The 4,576-nt window shown below is 36.9% G+C and overlaps 1 non-coding gene across 1 annotated transcript; it reads right to left on the bottom strand.

Moving 5' to 3' along the window:
- Positions 1-201: 201 nt before the first annotated feature.
- LOC128053608 (U6 spliceosomal RNA) lies at positions 202-308 on the bottom strand. The gene has a single exon (XR_008199930.1). It is a non-coding gene; the product is annotated as a U6 spliceosomal RNA (small nuclear RNA).
- Positions 309-4,576: the final 4,268 nt, after the last annotated feature.

Genomic DNA, 4,576 nt, shown 5'->3' with positions numbered 1-4,576 from the left:
TACCACAGCTTTCTTATCCATTCATCTGCTGATGGACATCTAGGTTGCTTCCACATCCTGGCTATTATAAACTACTGCGATGAACATTGGAGTACATGTATCTCTTTCAATTCTGGTTTCCTTGGTGTGTATGCCCAGCAGTGGGATTGCTGGGTCATAAGGCAATTCTTTTTTTTTTTTTTTTAAGTTGAAAAACCATTTAAAAATATGGAACGCTTCACGAATTTGCGTGTCATCCTTGCGCGGGGGCCATGCTAATCTTCTCTGTATCATTCCAATTTTAGTATATGTGCTGCCGAAGCGAGCACATAAGGCAATTCTATTTCCAGTTTTTTAAGGAATCTCCACACTGTTCTCCAAAGTGGCTGTACTAGTTTGCATTCCCAGAAAAGTTATGACCAACCTAGATAGCATATTCAAAAGCAGAGACATTACTTTGCCGACTAAAGTCCGTCTAGTCAAGGCTATGGTTTTTCCAGTGGTCATGTATGGATGTGAGAGTTGGATGGGAAGAAGGCTGAGCGCCGAAGAATTGATGCATTTGAACTGTGGTGTTGGAGAAGACTCTTGAGAGTTCCTTGGACTGCAAGGAGCTCTAACCAGTCCTTTCAGAAGGAGATCAGCCCTGGGATTTCTTTGGAAGGAATGATGCTAAAGCTGAAACTCCAGTACTTTGGCCACCTCATGCGAAGAGTTGACTCATTGGAAAAGACTCTGATGCTGGGAGGGATTGGGGGCAGGAGGAGAAGGGGACGACCGAGGATGAGATGGCTGGATGGCATCACTGACTTGATGGACACAGATCTGAGTGAAATCCGAGAGTTGGTGATGGACAGGGAGGCCTGGAGTGCTGCGATTCATGGGGTCACAGAATCGGACACGACTGAGTGACTGAACTGAACTGAACAACAGTGTAAGAGGGTTCCATTTTCTCCACACCCTCTCCAGCATTTATTGCTTGTAGACTTTTGGATCGCAGCCATTCTGACTGGCGTGAAATGATACCTCATTGTGCTCTTGATTTGCATTTCTCTGATAATGAGTGATGTTGAGCATCGTTTCATCTTTGTTAGCCATCTATATGTCTTCTTTTGAGAAATGTCTATTTAATTCTTTGGCCCATTTTTTGATTGGGTAATTTATTTTTCTGGAATTGAGCTGATTGAGTGGCTTGTATATTTTTGAGATTAGTTGTTTGTCAGTTGCTTCATTTGCTATTATTTTCTCCCATTCAGAAGGCTGTCTTTTCACCTTGCTTATAGTTTCCTTTGTTGTGCAGAAGCTTTTGATTTTAATTAGATCCCATTTGTTTATTTTTGCTTTTATTTCCAATATTCTGGGAAGTGGGTCATAGAGGATTCTGCTGTGATTTATGTTGGAGAGTGTGTTGCTTATGTTCTCCTCTAGGAGTTTTATAGATTCTGGTCTTACATTTAGATCTTTAACCCATTTACAGTTTATTTTTGTGTATGGTGTTAGAAAGTGTTCTAGTTTCATTCTTTTACAAATGGTTGACCAGTTTTCCCAGCACCACTTGTTAAAGAGATTGTCTTTAATCCATTGTATATTATTGCCTTCTTTGTCAAAGATAAAGTGTCGTAGAGCCTGAAGACAGGCAGGTTGATTCCTCCAGTTCCATTCTTCTTTCTCAAGATTGCTTTGGGTATTCGAGGTTTTTTTGTATTTCCATACAAATCTTGAAATTATTTGTTCTAGCTCTGTGATAAATACCACTTGTAGCTTGATAGGGATTGCATTGAATCTATAGATTGCTTTGAGTAGTATACTCATTTTCACTATTTTAATTCTTCTGATCCACGAACACAGTATATTTCTCCATCTATTAGTGTCCTCTTTGATTTCTTTCACCAGTGTTTTATAATTTTCTATATATAGGTTTTTAGTTTCTTTAGGTAGATATATTCCTAAGTATTTTATTCTCTTCGTTACGATGGTGAATGGAATTGTTTCCTTAATTTCTCTTTCTATTTTCTCATTATTAGTGTATAGGAATGCAAGGGATTTCTGTGCGTTGATTTTATATCCTGCAACTTTACTATATTCATTGATTAGCTCTAGCAATTTTCTGGTGAAGTCTTTAGGGTTTTCTACGTAGAGGATCATGTCATCTGCAAACAGTGAGAGTTTTACTTCTTTTCCAATCTGGATTCCGTTTATTTCTTTTTTTGCTCTGATTGTCGTGGCCAGAACTTCCAAAACTATGTTGAATCGTAGTGATGAAAGTCGGCACCCTTGTCTTGTTCCTGACTGTCAGTGTTTCATCATTGAGGATGATGTTTGCTGTGGGTTTGTCATATATAGCTTTTATTATGTTGAGGTAGGTTCCTTTTATTCCTGCTTTCTGGAGAGTTTTTTTTAAATCATAAATGGATGTTGAATTTTGTCAAAGGCTTTCTCTGTGTCTATTGAGATAATCATATGGCTTTTATTTTTCAATTTGTTAATGTGGTGCATTACATTGAGTGATTTGCAGATATTGAAGAATCCTTGCATCCCTGGGATAAAGCCCACTTGGTCATGGTGTATGATCTTTTTAATGTGTTGTTGGATTCTGATTGCTAGAATTTTGTTGAGGATTTTTGCATCTATGTTCATCAGTGATATTGGCCTGTAGTTTTCTTTTTTTGTGTGGCATCTTTGTCAGGTTTTGGTATTAGGGTGATGGTGGCCTCATAGAATGAGTTTGGAAGTTTACCTTCCTCTGCAATTTTCTGGAAGAGTTTGAGTATGATAGGTGTTAGCTCTTCTCGAAATTTTTGGTAGAATTCAGCTGTGAAGCCATCTGGACCTGGGCTTTTGTTTGCTGGAAGATTTCTGATTACAGTTTCAATTTCCGTGCTTTTGATGGGTCTGTTAAGATTTTCTATTTCTTCCTGGTTCAGTTTTGGAAAGTTGAACTTTTCTAAGAATTTGTCCATTTCTTCCACGTTGTCCATTTTATTGGCATATAATTGCTGATACTAGTCTCTTATGATCCTTTGTATTTCTGTGTTGTCTGTTGTGATCTCTCCATTTTCATTTCTAATTTTATTGATTTGATTTTTCTCCCTTTGTTTCTTGATGAGTCTGGCTAATGGTTTGTCAATTTTATTTATCCTTTCAAAGAACCATCTTTTGGCTCTGTTGATTTTTTGCTATGGTCTCTTTTGTTTCTTTTGCATTTATTTCTGCCCTAATTTTTAAGATTTCTTTCCTTCTACTAACTCTGGGGTTTTTCATTTCTTCCTTTTCTAGTTGCTTTAGGTGTAGAGTTAGGTTATTTATTTGACTTTTTTCTTGTTTCTGGAGGTATGCCTGTATTGCTATGAACTTTCCCCTTAGCACTGCTTTTACAGTTTCCCACAGGTTTTGGGTTGTTGTGTTTTCATTTTCATTCATTTCTATGTATATTTTGATTTCTTTTTTGATTTCTTCTGTGATTGTTTGGTTATTCAACAGTGTGTTGTTCAGCCTCCATAAGTTGGTATTTTTTAGTTTTTCTCCTGTAATTAAGATCTAATCTTACTGCATTTTCATCAGAAAAGATGGTTGGAATGATTTCAATTTTTTTGAATTTACCAAGGCTAGATTTATGGCCCAGGATGTGATCTATCCTGGAGAAGGTTCCATGTGCGCTTGAGAAAAAGGTGAAATTCATTGTTTTGGGATGAATGTCCTATAGATATCAATTGGGTCTAACTGGTCTATTGTATCATTTAAAGCTTGTGTTTCCTTGTTAATTTTCTGTTTAGTTGATCTATCCATAGGTGTGAGTGGGGTATTAAAGTCTCCCACTCTTATTGTGTTATTGTTAATTTCCCCTTTCATACTTGTTAGCATTTGTCATACATATTGTGGTGCTCCTATGTTGGGTGCATATATATTTATAATTGTTATATCTTCTCGGATTGATCCTTTGATCATTATGTAGTGTCCTTCTTTGTCTGTTTTCACAACCTTTGTTTTAAAGTCTATTTTATCTGATATGAGTATTGCTACTCCTGCTTTTTTTTGGTCTCTATTTGCGTGGAATATCTTTTTCCAGCCCTTCACTTTCAGTCTGTATGTGTTCTGTTTTGATGTGGGTCTCTTGTAGACAACATACATAGGGGTCTTTTTTTTTTTTTTTTTTAATCCATTCAGCCAGTCTTTGTCTTTTGGTTGGGGCATTCAACCCATTTACGTTTAAGGTAATTATTGATAAGTATGTCCCATTGCCATTTACTTTATTGTTTTGGTTTCGTGTTTATACACCCTTTTTGTGTTTCCTGTCTAGAGAATATCCTTTAGCATTTGTTGGAGAGCTGGTTTGGTGGTGCTGAATTCTCTCAGCTTTTGCTTGTCTGTAAAGCTTTTTATTTCTCCTTCATATTTGAATGAGATCCTTGCTGGGTACAGTAATCTGGGCTGTCGGTAATTTTCTTTCATCACTTTAAGTATGTCTTGCCATTCCCTCCTGGCCTGAAGAGTTTCTATTGAAAGATCAGCTGTTATCCTTATGGGAATCCCCTTGTGTGTTATTTGTTGTTTTTCCCTTGCTGCTTTTAATATTTGTTCTTTGTGTTTGACCTTTGTT

Source organism: Budorcas taxicolor, chromosome 9 (genome assembly GCF_023091745.1).
Source record: "Budorcas taxicolor isolate Tak-1 chromosome 9, Takin1.1, whole genome shotgun sequence".
In the NCBI taxonomy this organism is placed as follows: domain Eukaryota; kingdom Metazoa; phylum Chordata; class Mammalia; order Artiodactyla; family Bovidae; genus Budorcas; species Budorcas taxicolor.
The sequence above is the reverse complement of the archived record's forward strand: the minus strand, read 5'-3'. Positions and strand labels throughout refer to the sequence as shown.